The 15540-nt window shown below is 46.4% G+C and overlaps 2 long non-coding RNA genes across 4 annotated transcripts in view; one reads left to right on the top strand and one right to left on the bottom strand.

The window, feature by feature from the left end:
- Window positions 1-11370, bottom strand: part of LOC102555203 (uncharacterized) — a 30696-nt gene extending 19326 nt beyond the window's left edge. Inside the window, exon 1 of one of the 3 annotated variants that reach the window (XR_005488105.2) lies at window positions 11140-11370. This is a non-coding gene — a long non-coding RNA (uncharacterized LOC102555203). The remainder of the gene's footprint in view (window positions 1-11139) is intronic. The other 2 variants (XR_010054359.1, XR_593845.4) reach the window with 2 other exon arrangements.
- LOC102555115 (uncharacterized) lies at window positions 11229-15228 on the top strand. Its single transcript, XR_356207.5, has 2 exons — window positions 11229-11585; window positions 14810-15228. It is a non-coding gene; the product is annotated as an uncharacterized LOC102555115 (long non-coding RNA).
- The last annotated feature ends 312 nt before the right edge of the window (window positions 15229-15540 follow it).

Raw genomic sequence — 15540 nt, 5'->3', positions numbered from 1 at the left:
CTTTTCTGAACGTCATCACGAGAAGCCAGGCTGCCATCATGTCAATCAACCATCCTGCTGAGCACCAAGCATACGGTGAAGTCGGGGACGGGGGCGGGGGGACTCCAAGGCACCATGAGGATTGTCTCTACCTCTGCTTGTCTCTGTTTTAGGCCAGTCCCTAAAACTGAGATCAGATAAAGGTTGAGCCTGAAGCTACTTCACCACAGGCAGCTAGAGGAGCAAAGTGTGAGCCCAGAATATTACTGGGTCATCGAGTCTCACCCCTCTAATTTAGCCCTCAGCTTGGGGACTAGAGGCGGCATAGTATGCTAGGACAAGCAAGAGAGATTTACCAGTGCGCACTCACATTGACTGCATCTAGTGCTGCCGATGAAGAAACAGAGTCCCAACCAAATGGTTCTAAGGTGCCCAGGCTCCCCTAGCTCAGAGCCTCTGTCTCATGGCACAGCTACTGAGTCAGTATGAAGGAATCACAGGAGACATGGATAGATCCTCAGAATCCCTGGGGCAGCTCTCAGAAGCACAAGTCTAGAGAGCATCAAAGGGACCCCTGAGGTTTGGCCTTAGTGACCTTGTTCCTCGTCCTAGTCTCTACTGAGACTTCCTTAAAACGAGGACGCTGTGGAGGGTGAAACAGACTTGCAGTGGGGGTATTTGGTGTACAAGGTTGGGCCACCACACCCTGTCCTTCCTCACCCCCTCTCCACAGCGCTGACTGGGCCTTCCAGCTTACTCCTCACTTTCCGATGGCATTAAGTAGAGCTGTTGTCCAACTCTGCTTCTGTAGCAGAGTGTGCCACTGCTGGACATTTCCTAGGTCTCTACTAACCCACCAACCAGGTCTTACAGAAGGAATGATGGTCACTGAGGTGCCCCTGGATTACATAGTGACTTTTAGCTAAGTAGACTTACCAGCATGCTGGCCCCTCCGGAAGATTTTCACCACCACCACCCCACACTGCCCCACCCATTGAGAGATACAGGGCATCCCTGTGTAGGTTGATCTGGCCATACTCTTTCATGCACGGCCATTGTTTTACAAAGGTGCGTGTATGGGCTTGTCACTAACTCTATGAAATACGTATTCTGTCTTTCGTTACTGAGCCACAGCTCCTGGTACCGTGTCTCTGCCATGATGGATGCTTCCGAGTGAATGAAAATAAACTGTTTTTGAAATGACTCGGAGCACACAGGCACTGCAACAGATTTTGCTTGTTTTTGTTTGTTTGTTTGTTTGGTTGGTTGGTTGGTTGGTTGGTTGGTTTGGTTGGTTTGGTTTCATTGTGGTGGTGGGGTTTTTGGTGTTTCAAGACAGGGATTTTCTATGTCTAGCCCTGGCTGTCCTGGAACTCACTCTGTAGACCAGGCTGGTCTCCAGCTCAGAGATCTGCCTGCCTCTGCCTTAGTCCCAAGTGCTGGTACTAAAGGCATGTGCCACCACCACCAGACTCAAAATTTGATTTACTTTTTGTTTTTGGGGGAGTTTTGTTTATTTGATTTTCATTTAATCTTTTATTGATTCTTTGTGAACTTTACATCATGTACCCCGATTCCATTCATCTCCCCATCCCTTCGTATCCACCCTCCACCCCTGCAATCTCCTTCCCAAAAAGAAAGTGAAAAATAAAATTAAAAAAAATGAAACAACAAAATCATCTCATGGTGGAAGCTGCAGTGTGTCACAGCGTGTCACACAGTGTACCCTTCTGTCTACACATCTTCACTTGCAAATGTTCATTGCAATGAGTCATTGGTCAGTACCAGGCCTCTGGCTTCTCTGACACTACCAATACCAAACTCTCACTGGCCTCGTCAGATATCCTGCCGTTGCCCTGTGTCATAGAGAACCTACACCCAGAAGGACCGCTCTATGTGAATCAGCAGCTTAGAGATGGGGTAGGCATTGGCGTGGGCCAACTCGAAGCCCTGGATCTGGGCCTGGATGGTAGCTCAGTTGGCCAGCCCACCATCTCTCCCTCACCCACCACCAGGGCGAGCTCTCCGGCACTAACCCAGCTAGCTTACCTAGTGCTACAGCTGGCAAGGGGCGGAGCCAGCTCTCTGGCCTGTCCCAGGTAATGAGGGGCAAGGAGGACAGAGTGCAACTCCTCTATACACAGGCCACCTCAGGCAGATGAGGGGGTGGGGCCAGCTGTCCCATGCTCACACTCTTGGGCCATCATCCCTGTCTCCACCACCGGGGCAGATCTACTCTGCTGCCCAGGTCAGGGGCAGGGTTGGTGAGCCCTTCACAGACCTTGAACATCCATATGGTCCCAGGCAGCAGCCCAGATGTGGGATGTCTGAATGGCCTTTGGTGCTAACATGGGCCAAGGACATCCACACAGACCCCCGCTGCTGCATGGCCATGGACCCGGACAAGGCCCCCAGCATCAGCATGGGCTGGGGCTTCACCAAGGGCTCAGGTGGCAGGGCTGGCTACTCACACCAGGCTGTTCCCCGCCACCCACACATCTCCAGTTCCTTCTTTCTTCATAGTGCACAAACCATTCTGCTTCTCTTTCCCTCCCATCTCTCCACCATATGCTTGCACTCTGTAGTGGCTGCCGCCCCACTGCATGGGTGGCAGCAGATAGGCCTCTCAGACTTTGTTTTTGTTTTGCTTTTGTTTTTTTGTTTTTCTGAGTGCTGTGCTGACCAAAGACTTTTTTCAAAACCTTGGTTTACAACAACAACAAAAAAAAGTCACAATTTTAGTTTCTTTTTCTTAGAACTCTTCTCATAAAGGAAAGTTTCTCATAAACCCTAAGTCTATACTTTGTGAATCAAACTCAGCTGCCAAGCCTGACTATCTGACACCGATTTCCAGAATCCACAAGGTAGAAGGAGAAACTGATTCCCACAGGTGACAAGCACATGCACAAGCACATGCACACACACACACACACACATGCATGCACACATGCAGCACACATACAGGAATATACATGCACACACAGACATATACAAGCACGCACGTACACAGCACACATACATGAACATACACGCACACACATGTACACAGCACACACACATGAACATACATGCACACACACAAATAAATAAATATAAATAAGTAAATATCCCTAAAATGTTAAAGAGCAGAACAAAGATACCAAACATTGGTGTTCATAATCTTAAGTAAAATGTTCTCCAACAGAACTCTACTAAATAGGGTTGGGGATTTAGCTCAGTGGTAGAGCGCTTGCCTAGCAAGCGCAAGGCCCTGGGTTTGGTCCCCAGCTCCGGAAAAAAAAAAAAAAAAGGAAGAACTCTACTAAATATAATAGAGCTTATAAATTCATTACCACAGTTGGTAGGGTGGCTCAGTAGGTAAAGATGCTTGCCTCGAGGCCTGACTACCTGATTTCTATTCAAATTTTCATTTCTAATAGGAGTCTTTCTCAACCTAACAAAGTCGCACACAGCTCTACAGAGAACTCAGCGTTTTCTTGATTGCTGTGTAACCCACCATTACAAAGCTGTAGCTTTAGTACAAGAACAATTATTCACCTTTACCCCCAGCCAGAACTTATCTGAGCCTCAGTAGATCAGCCTACCAAGGTCTGTCAGTCAGCAGTAGCTGGGACTGAGGATATTAACAAGGCTTTTTCAACGCAGTGTATAACAACAATAGTGTGGGTATTGAAATACAGTGACAGCAACAACTGGGATCCCTAAGGCATCTCCTCCCATGAGAAGTCTCCATGGAAAGATCTCAGGAGAATTCTGTTCTCTTAGGACAGATAGAGACATCCAAAGTGAATGTCCCAGTACAGAGTAACAGGTACACCATTTCCTAAGCTGGCCTAGAGAAGCAAGAGCATCTATTTTTCTCATAGTATCTTTCTTGAGGTGGCTGTGAACATCTATTGAAATCCAAAAGGACTGCATTTATTAAAGGAACAGTGTCACTTTGCAAATGTGTCTTAAACAACCCTGTGACATCACACTTAATGAGCAGGAACCAGCAGTGATATGAACGTTCCCATTACAGTCATAAACAAAGCAAGGATGGCCGCTGTTAATTATAGTATTCTTGCATAGAAAATGTGTGTGACCTTATCCTGGCACAGAAACTAGAATATTTGACAACAGCATTCTAGTGTAGCTAAGGCTTCCTAAGCTTTGATACCTTTCAATGCTTGTGATTTCAATCTCCTGGGACCCTATAAATATAGGTGGGAGGCTGGGTGTACCCCGTGTGCTTCAGTTTGTTGACCTCTAGTTCAGAGTTTCTGGCTAACACTAATTAGGAGAGAGACAATAAGAAGTAGAAATAGGCGGCAGGAGGTGATGACTACTTTCCGTGGATAACGTGATATGCATCTATAAAGAAGAGTCAGCTGAAAACATCATGGCAAGCATTACAAACCTTAGAAAGCTGCACACGCATAGCTATACTCGCCTTCAGAGAGAGAAGCTTAGTAGTGGGGCATTTGCCTAGCATGCTGAAGAGCTTAGATATGTACCCCAGTGTTGAAAGAAAACAAAGAATATTGAAAATATTGAAAAACAATGGTAGTAAATGAGAGATCCTTTAGAGCGTGCCAGGAATTTCGTACAATCTCTGCAGAAACGCCAACCACCACCACCCCGAAAACTATTGTTTGTTCTCCGTATCCATGTGTGGACATGCAAAATGACAAAAATCACAAAGGTGTATGCTACAATGGTGTGTGAAGTACCAGAATGTCTCACACAGCCAGTCTAGCAAATAGAACACTGGTTTAATATCTATGCGTCGCCAATGTAATATTAAGCCTCCATCAACGAAGAACCATGACCCGCATTAATATGGAATGGGTTTCAAGATGCAAGAATACTTCTGCTCTTTCAGGGTTTGTCTGAAAAAAAAAACTCTTGGAACAGATGTATAAGAAATCGCCAATCTGATCTAAATCTAGACAACAATCTAAAATCAAAATGGAGTCACCAAATAACAGGGGAGATAATACCCCAACTAGACTTCTTTTGTCCCCAAGAGAAACCTCCAGAGGCAAGGAAAAAAATGGATCATATCTAGTTGAGGTGTTAGCCAAAAGGGCCCCATGGAAAGCCCCAAACATTGCAGGGTATTGGTTACTTTCCACAAGCTGATCATAAGGCCCTATTACTGAAGACAACATTTACGCATTTCTTCGAGCGGACGCTCAACCCGAGCCTTCAGCCCTACTGACGAGTGTTCAAGGTACTGAAAGGCACTCTGCACGCTACCAAAGGAGAACAGCAAACACCAACCCAGCCACGAACTCTGACCTGCCTGCATGGTAGGTTGGTCCAGTGGTGACGCGAATGTCGTAGGAGTGACCACATTCACTACTCGGATTTAAGGCCCACTCCACAAGATGGAACCCGTGCCTGACACTGCTCGGTGGCCAAGAACCTGAAACTAAACAGGCCATAGGCCTAAGAGAAAGCCAAATACTAGTGTGCTTCTAAAGGAGAGTGGTAATAAAATGACTTAATGATAACATTTTGTATTCCCAGAGGTCAGTGTCTGACTCAGGCATCACCAGAGAAGTTTCCTCTTGGTGTAGACAGGAACTAACACAGAGACCACAGCTGAACAATGTTCAGAGAGTGGAGAGATTTTAGAACACTCGGTCGTAATTGGAAGGTCTTCGTTAAACTCCCCCCCCCCCCGGGGGCTCAGGAAGCTAATTAGGGGAGGTAGAAAGATTGATCGTCAGGGCCAGAGGGAATGGGAGATTCCAAGTAAGCAGTGTCTTTGGACACAGCAGGACTGTTGTGTGTAGGAACTCACAGAGACGTGCACAGGGCCTGATTCAAGGCAGATAGGGTTCCAGCACCAATACAGGGACATAGATACAGGCTCCCTTCCCTAACCAAGAAACGATCTCCGATTAATATTTGCTTGCAAAAAAAATTAGTTTTCTTTAGAGTCTGACTGGATATATTAGCCACACCTAAGAATAGGCTCCTGCACAGCAGTAGATGGCCAAGACAAAGGAAAGGTAATGCTTTTTTTCTAGACATTTTTTCTAGTGCATTGTTTAGGTATTTTCTGTCTTACTGGACTTTTGCTTATATGTGTCATCTGATTTGTGTGTGTGTGTGTGTGTTGTGGTTTTCTCTGGGTTTTTTCTTTTTTATTGTTATTATGTTGTGGGTTTGTCTTAGAGAGAGAGATCTCATAAAGGGTGGGTGGGGATACGTCAGAGCATCTGGGAGTAGTTGTGGGAGGGAAAACCATGATTAAACTATATAATGTGAAATTTTTTTCAATGAAAATAAATTTGGCAATCATACACTGGCTGTATTTATTTGAGATTTTTGCGCGGGTTTTCTTGCTTGCGAGTCACGGTAACATGGAGCTCTATTATAAACTGCAGGTGACACTTTGCCCACCAGATGGCAGAGCAGCGCTACCGTTACTCCCTGACTGGCCACCTTTGCTCTCTACGCATTTGCCTAACATAAAACGCCCAGTAAATCTTTCCAAAAAAAAAAAAAAAAGTCTTCGTTGAAAGAGTATTTCAAGCCATAACATTACTGTACACCTCAATCTAGAAACGACTTTCTACTGTGGCTGTTCACGTGACTTTTTTATGATTATAATATATATATGTATATATATATTAGTAGCGCAAAACCCTATAACCTAGCTATTTCGAGGAACAGTTAGACATTTTGAAGACAGAAAACAAAGGAGCCCTAAAGGCTTATTTTGCCCTCTTGTAAGCCGTCACCACCACCTGATCGAGACGCAGGCATGCGCACTACCGGTTCTGAATGTGCCGAGGCAGACGCACAACGAGTGACGTGACTCCTTAAAGAGAAGCAAGGACGAGCTCCGCAGTGCCACCCTGTGGTGCCAGCTCTTCCTTTCCAGACTTGCATAAACCAGACTTCCGTGGAAAATCTGGTCCACAAATCCTCTCAAAGGACTTTATGCTTCTCAGTCCCTCTGTGTCGCCACCACTGACACAGAGTGTCCTTTTGTGCCACAGGGAGACCCCCCACCTCCACCCCCTGCCCCAGGAATTGTCTGTATCTAACTTCAAGGCCTCCTCTCTTTCCTGACAATGAAGCTCTCCTGAAGCAATCCTGGGCAGTCTCTGGTTTTCTCTCTAGAGCTCCCAGGCACTGTCCTCCAGCAGGAGAGCCTCGAGTTCAGGGGAAAGCTTCGAAGAAGGAAGCATACGTGTTCTCTCTTGGCCAGAGTGGCACAAGTTTCTAGAGGAGGGACCAGTCACAGTCACACATGCTTAAAACTGGGTTTATATGATAGTGAAAGAATATATTGTACCTAATGTATGAATTCCATCTGGAAAAACAGCAGAAAGCGTTCTCTTCTCTTAGTTATTTACAAAACAACAACAAATGGGGTGGTGGACTTCCAGCTCAGAAATATTCCCAGGACACGCAATGCAACAACCATTTTGTGTCTATGCAACCTCAGCAAAATGCCCAGGAGTGCTGTTCCCATTCTAATGCCCCACTGCCTTCTAGGGTACCCCAGGTCCTTCTGCTCAGAAGGTAGAGAAAATTCCCTCACAAAATCTACTTCTGGAGTTCTCTCCTTCTCTGTTGCCCTTTCTTCATCCCCTCCCACTCCCTAATGTGTATCCCCAATACTAGTCATTTTCTTTCTGCTTTCCCAAATGTCTACCTTGAATAGCTTTCTCCCTCTTTATCCTCAGTAATTAAATAGAGGCACGGGGGTGGGGTTGGGGGGGGGATAATGCTGTTCTATGATGCCTTATGACGTAGCCGCTCTGCCCACGTTATCCAACATTCATTCGAATCATCTTCCACCTGGACTCTTAGGATAGCCCCACCCTAACCGACAGGCACTTCCTCCCCTGCCCTCCAGTCAGTATATAAAGTGAATTATTAACCTGTAACCTAAACTCACTTCAGCTCAAACACTGTCTGAACTCTTTTAAAAAAAAGAAACTTGGCATCATATAGAAACACGGTTTCTCCTCTGAAAACCCAGATGTTCCTAAGGGAGGCAGAGTTGCTGAGTTTTATACCAACCTAGCATCTCTTTTTAACTGCAGGGACCCAAGCAGGACACCAAACAACAGCTAAGGACCTTCTTGGCTGTGACCCAGTCTCACAGAATCTGGTCTTCTCAGTGCAGCCTGATAGGTAAACCCCTCTGTGATGCAGTCATTGAGGGAAACAGAATAAAAACCACTAGACTGGACTTCTAAGAGTCTATGGGACATGGATCTCTTAAAGCAGATGCTTAGCTCTGGAAGAATGTAGTTAGAATACAGTCTGGCTCAGGCCTACTCAGGGACACCTACAGGCACCCTGCTGGGACATTGTGAGTCCTGAGCTAGCTGGGCTTTCTCTGAGGCATCTCACTCTGGAAGTAAGTTTATATCCAGAAAGTGGTGCCCAGCCTTTTCCCCACCTCTTTCCTAGACTCCTGCCTGGGTACCAGCCAGCCTGGCTGCAGGCTCTTGGTGTGAACTTTCCATATCCTCAAGAGCTGAAAGAGGTGGATTCATATCCTACCAAGTGGACTCTGCCTCTCTTCAGAGAACCCACCGTGCCGTTTATCCCTGATGTTGGAACATGAACTCTCCCAGGGGCCCCTGCCTTGCTGCCACCTTCTGTCTGTCTGTGCTGTTAATAACGTTCATACCAAATGGGTTAGTCCTCTAATCAGTTTCAGTGTTCTGAAACACCCCCACATCCAAAATCACAGTCTCCACCCCCATACCGCTCTCCCTCAACAAAGCCTGTTCTCCACAAGGGGGCAGAGTCTGAACCCAAACTTTGGGTCTTCCCGGTGCCCAGCTGCTTGGCTTCTCCCATTATTAGACCTGTTGCCATGAATTCCTTTGTACCAGCTCACTAATTGCTGTTACTCTTGGTCATGGAGTCTTCTAAACCAACCCCAAAACAATTGTATATGGCTTGCGTGTTCCACTAGGCCTCAGACACGAGGAGCAACTCTAAGACTCCTTTCTCACAGACTTCAGAGCTTGCTATAAACCCTCGCCTGACTTACCCTATATCAGTGCCAGCTAACCCTGACGTTACTCCACCGTGTTAGAGAGACAACTGGCCTTACCTGCAGTAGACGCCAGGACCACAAGCAACTTGGGGAGGAAAGGGTATATCTTAACTTAGGGGTTACTGTCCATCCTCAGGAGATGTGGGTGGGACTGAAGCAGAAGCCCAGGGAGCAGTGCTGCACTGTCTCGGTTCTGCTCATCCTAACTACCTTTCTTATCCAGCCGTGCTTCCTGCCCATCCTGAAATCACCCAGTACCTTTAACATTATCATGGCGGGAGTTGGTCTGGTGCTGTTATGTATTCAGATGCTAAATGCTGGCCCCCGAGATCTGGTCGCTCTTGGTGAGCAGATCTTCACATGCACCACATGGCGCTATGTGAACTTTACTCATTTCCTTACATGTAAACTTTTGTCTTCTTCTCTGACTAGTTCAACAAGCGTGGCTGACAGCCAATTACTGGGGAGAATAGAGGTGGGCACGGTTTGGATTACCAGACTGAGTCACTGGTTGGAGCAGCAGTGAGGAGAGAGACACGGAGGAAGGAGAAAGAAGATGGAGAGAACAGGAGGTCTCCATGAGACAAAACGGACCAGGAGCACATGGATGAGTGAAATGCCCACTGAGGTCAGTGATGGAGTAAAAGTAACATGGGAAAGACTCAAACAGCAGGTATTTGGGGAGACCAACTAGGAATTAACCAGTCTAGCACATAGAAAAATAGATTAGGGGTAATTCACCCAGTAGTTGTACTAAAGCTAATTAAATAAATCTATAGTACTCAATCTCCCTTATGGGGGGTGAGGGGTCTCGTGGGGTCGTATTAAGAACTACAGAGATAACTGATAACATTTTAAAGCAACATTATGACTTCTATAATCTTCCTCTCCTGTTTCCATCCCCTGCAGCTACCCCACTCCCATCAACCTCTCCAAAAGCCTCCTGATCTCAGAACACAATCGGCCCCTGTAGAAGATGGCTCTGCTTGGTCTTGACTCGTTGGACCAGCAGCATTTATCCAGTCACTCTATTCAAACAGATCCAACCCAAATTCTCCACCCATTCACGTTCCCGACAGAAGGAACATACCTACCCTTGTCTTGGTGGGTTTATCACTCCTCCCATCACTCATGGTCAAGTGTAAGCACAGATTTCTTATTCTTGTCTCCTTGGTATCGTCGTAGTCAGACCTCTAACCACTGAGAAAAGTCTATTCCTGTGGGCGCCAAGCTGTACCTCTGCTTTGAAGTCCTTTCAGATCTCCTCTTTACAATGAGCAACGGTAGACTCTAATAACCCCTAAATGTTCTCTCTGAACTGGGAAAATAAGCCCCTCTCCACCCCAAACCAAGTCCCCTGCCTTCAACCTTTCCTTCAAATGATGTCTCCTTTTAAATGACCAACTGCCAGGGATGGAGAGATGGAGCAGCGGTTAAGAGGAGCAATGGCCTCTTTTCCCAGGTCCAATTCCTAGCATTCACACAGCGGCTCATAACCATCTGTGACTCCCCAAGGCCCTCTTCTGGCCACTGTGGACGCCAGGCCTGCATGTGGTCCACAGACATTCAGGCAGAACACCATACACATAAAATCTTTAAAATTAAATAATTATATTTTCTCTTCTGCTTCGATATTACCACATGCCTCAAGTCCTCAGGGGCCGCCCTTCTGTGTAGAACTAAAGGGCCTCAACGTCTTCCTGCTAATTGGACTGGCACCTGTACCATTGCGTTCATTCCCAGCCCATATCCAAAGTGTCCTGGGATCATTCTACTTAAGAGATTTTGGGCTGACAGTCCTGCAATTATGGATAGAAATCACAGCGAGAGTGGATACTAGAATACATATAATGAGACTAGCTGGTTATGGTTATAACTTGTTAGATCTAGCTGTGAGACCAGATCACAGCTCGAGGCCCTTCAGAACCAGCTGCTCTCATCATGCTTGGGACCAATCCAAAGGGTACCTGCCTGTCCCTGAAAGAAGAATGACATATTGATGTGAAGCTACTGTGAGTACACCTAAAAGACTAAGAAAGCAGGACATCTGGTTAAGTACGTCGGAGGGATAGCACTTGGTGAAAGGCTTTGTAGGGCTAGAATTCCAGTTTACTACCATTCCAGAGTCTACTCACCTCAATAGATGACTCTCTTTCCTTTCAGCCCTCACCTAACCTTCTGGCATAATTGACATCTTTCAGATCTCGGACTATTTAAACTCCAAGTGGTACCGTCTCAGGCTATCCAACAAACACCTTCAACATCAGCCCCAGCACCAAAGACTGCTTGACCTCTGTGGTTCTTTAAATGAGAAGGTTCCTGTGTTTGAACACTTGGTCCCCAGTTGGCACTGTTGTTATGGAAACTTTAGAAGGCAGAGTCTTGTTTGAGGGAATTGATAACTGAGAGCAGGCTTTGAAGGTTCTCTCTCTCTCTCTCTCTCCCCCCCCCCCAGTTGTGTGTGAATGAAATGTGATCAATCTGCTTCCTGGCAGTTTTACCTCGAGCTCCTGTTGTCACACCATTCCCCACCATGATGGCTCCATCCCTCCGGAACTGTAAGGCTAACACAGGCTCTCTTGTAAGTACTTTTGGTTACAGTGGTTTTACCAGAGCAACATAAAGGGAACCAATACTATCTCAAGTGATGTCACAGTCTGGACTTCACCCTGTTATAACCACTCAGTCCAGTGCCGTCTATCTTGCTTTTGAAGACAGGGTCACTCATCCACCTAGAACTCATGAATTAAGTCAGACTTGCCGCCCAGTAAGTTCAAGGGATTCACTGTTTCCATCTCCTCAGCCATGAGATTAAAAGTACCACCATGCCTGGCTTTTTTTTTGCTTGGGTTCTTGAAACTGAACTCAAGTCCTTACCCACTGAGTTACCTTCTCAGCCCTGTAGCCTAAATTCTAATAATATACAAGCTTTATTCAAATGGCCAGTCTTTAAAAATACCAGTGGTACTACAAAATTGCCATTTAACAAGATAGTGAGTCTAGAAATGGACCACACATAAAATAGCTCATGAGATAAGATCAAGAAACTTCTTTTGACTGTTATAAAAGACCCACCATTCCTGGGAGGTGGGGAGTCCTGTATGAATTCATCTATCTCATGCACTTTCTTTAGTATAACTTTTTTTTTACTGTTCTAGTCTGCTAAATGCTTCATATGCGCACAAGTGCATGTACACACACACACACACACACACACACACACACACACACACAGCCTTAAGCCTTGCCAAGTCATTCCTGGCAGGGAGCTAGTGTTCTTCTCACTACTACAGAATACTGATTATTGCCAACAGTTCTAGAAACAACGATTTATGTTGCTGCCCACAAATAAACTGAATTCCGGAGCCCACTCCGAAGACGACCCTTGCACCCACTCTCTCTATGTCTACCACTCTTCCGGAGTATCTGACCGGGCTTCCAGATGATGACACCTCTGGCTTTTTCCTGGGAAGCATAAATTGATGACTAGGGTGTCCCTGAGAATGGCCACCAACCAACTGCCCAGAAGAAAGACTCCTCCCCCAGGAGTTACCCCTAAGCTCTGGAAACCTCATGTATAGGAAGATCCTGAGTCATGGGGTAGATGCAGGGAGCACGGAGTCCTGGTTCTCGCGGACCGGTAGTGTGGTCTCAGCCACCCATACCAGCATCTCATCTATTAAAAAGAATAAAATCTTGGACTGGATCGTCTCAAGGACCGGTCTGGCTTTCAGATTCATGGATTTTGTGGTCTGCAGAGAACAGCTGTGCAGTGAGCTCCAGAGCCAGGCCTGCTCAGAACTGTACAACTCCCCAGAGTTCCACAACCTTAACCCAATAAGCTCCCTGAGGTAGGGCCAGAGAGGGAGCACAGTTAGAGAGAAAACTCGTGTTCAGAGTTTTCAAGGCACTTTCGTTTTCATCCACCCAGCTTCATCAGCCTCAAAAATGCTTGTCAACAATAAACCACGATAATGAAAAGAAAAGCGAACTCTAAAAGCTGTGCAAGCCACTCTGCGTGCCGCGCTCATCTTGGCCCTCTGTGGAACAGGGTGCACAGGTCTCCTTTGGTCGGCTTCTGCTGGAGTGAAAGTTCGTGTATTCTGTCTCGAAACACTATAACTTTGTGGGACTCTTGTCACCTACATTATCTTCAAGTTTAGAGTGGGGTTAGGGAGTGTTGGTTTTTTTTTGTTGTTGTTGTTTGTTTTTGTTTTTGTTTTTGTTTTACTCTTCAAAATAGATAGTGTGGATATTATCCTGTTTTACCAATGGTAAAAATGAGGTTCGTTCAGGTTAAATATTTCGTAAATAAATATCTAATAAGTAAATAAATAACTCACTCACTCCCTGGGTGATTCGGTTCTGATCTTCCAGGTTAATTTCTTGTTCATTTTTGGTTCCGAACAAAGTCGGGTTCTGTTCTGAGGAAAATAAGCTGCCGTTTGGTTAGGGTCTCTAGGAGAGAGGGCAGCTGGGAAATAGGCTCACCGGGAGGAGATAATGATCTGATGCTGCGTCATGGCCGTGCCCTGTGCTTACAGGGGAGAGGTTCAGAGTACCACTTGGACCTGGAGAATCACTCAATGCACCAGTGAGCCCTGGCGTGCCAGGAAGCCCGGGGACCCTGCCTCCTCTGGGGCACTGGGACTACAGACACATTACTCCATGCCTGGCTTTTTAAACAACGTGTTCTTCAGGACCAAACTCTGCTTTCCATGTTTGTGATGCAAACGCGTTAGCACCTGAGCCATCTCCCTAGCCCAATCATATCCTTGCTACGACTATGTGGCCCAGCAGCACCGATCTTGTAGTAGGTGGTCCAAGCTCAGGGTCTCCTCCAGATGTGCTGGGTAGAAACGGCGTCTTAGCGATGACCTCGTGGTTGGTGTCCATGCAAAGCTAAGCTTGAGAAGCACTCCTCCGAACTCTCCTAAATTCTCGAGGGTTCAACTTCTTGTTCACGTAAGTGGATCAGAGATGCATGCACGCAGGGAAGGATGCACCCAGCATGCGCATCAGCGGAAGCCGCAGTGAAGACCCCAGTGCAGCTTCGGGCCGCCACTTAGAAAGCGGATGGTTTTCACTTCGTAGGCAGGATCTTGGGTTTCCTGGGCTTTCTCACTTTACTGACTTTAAATATTAAGGTGACAAATGAGATCGATGTCTAAGGCTCTGGTAAACATGAACATTCTCCTCACTGCCTGGGACAGAGCAAGAGGCTGCTTTCTCCCACTGAACTCCCACTGTCGCTCAGGGTTTGGTTTGTTTTTGTTTGTTTTTTTTATTTTTTTGTTTTCTTCATTTTTGTTTTCCTCTTTCACCTCCTTCTGTTTCTCTTCTTTCTCGATGTCTTCCTATTCCCCTCCCCCAAGAAAATTATGTTTTCAAAGCTGATGAAAGGCATAGAGAATCGTCTTCAGATCCCGCGCCCAGGGGAGAAGCTTAGGCATTAGTTACCGCTCTAACCCGTGTCCAGGGCATGAAAAACCCCGGCAAACCTGAAGTGCTTCCCGCAGGCAAACACCTGCACAGCCTGGCTGTGGCCTGGGGACTCTGAGTTAGGGAGGCAAGAGCTTGGCCAGCAGCCCACTCCCGGCTGGCGTCCGTGCAGGTGTTGGGGATGGTGGGGAGTTAATTGGGTAACAGGTGGAGACGCAGAGGGTGGAAGGAAGGGAGCAAACAGGGCAGAAGCTGGCTGTCAAAAATCTAATTTTAAACAGAGTGGAATTTTCCTTTTCATTACTCCATTCGGGGCTCGGATCAGAGCCGCGTTAGAACTGAAAGCATTGTCATTTCAAACAGCCAGCATTTACAGATGCTTTCTGAGTGGCCAGCTTGGGTGCTGAAGGACGTCACAAGCTTCATCCTTCATTCTCGAAGGGACTCTGGAGGATTCTCAGGAGCACATTTGCTGCAAGAAGGCAGAAGCCATGGTAAGGCGAGCCACTGCCTAAGGACACACAGATGGTGTTCAGCTGAGCCAGGATTCTCTGGCATGACACAGCCTGCGTACGAACCCACTCCGCTGTGCTTCTGTGAGGCGAGAGCCCTATTGCACAGTGTGTTGGTCAGCCCTACCTGCAGTTAGTCCTCCAGACCAAGGGAACTGAGGGAAATCTACAACCAATGGGAACTGGCTAAGTTAGGGACCAATACATTCCCACATCCCCAACCCCAAGCCCATCCCTGTTAATAAATAAAGAGGTCCAGTGGCGCACTGCTATCTGTGTACATGTTCCTTTGTGCTAAGGTTATAGAACGAAATGTGGTATCTTGCACCCCAGCACGTCCGCCATTATTAATTGGTAGGGCATATGTTTCAAGACCCCAGCTGAGGCCTAACCCTGAGAATACTATATATGCTATGGGATTTTTTTTAATCCTTTCAATATATATAATAATAATTGATCTATAAATTAGACACATGAAGAGGTCAAAAATTAATTACTACTAATAAAACAGAATAACTGTAACAACATATGTCAATGTAAATAAAAACAAGCATAACTGTAATGAGGGTTATGAAGATGTGG

This window comes from Rattus norvegicus, chromosome 8 (genome assembly GCF_036323735.1).
Source record: "Rattus norvegicus strain BN/NHsdMcwi chromosome 8, GRCr8, whole genome shotgun sequence".
Lineage (NCBI taxonomy): Eukaryota > Metazoa > Chordata > Mammalia > Rodentia > Muridae > Rattus > Rattus norvegicus.
The sequence above is the reverse complement of the archived record's forward strand: the minus strand, read 5'-3'. Positions and strand labels throughout refer to the sequence as shown.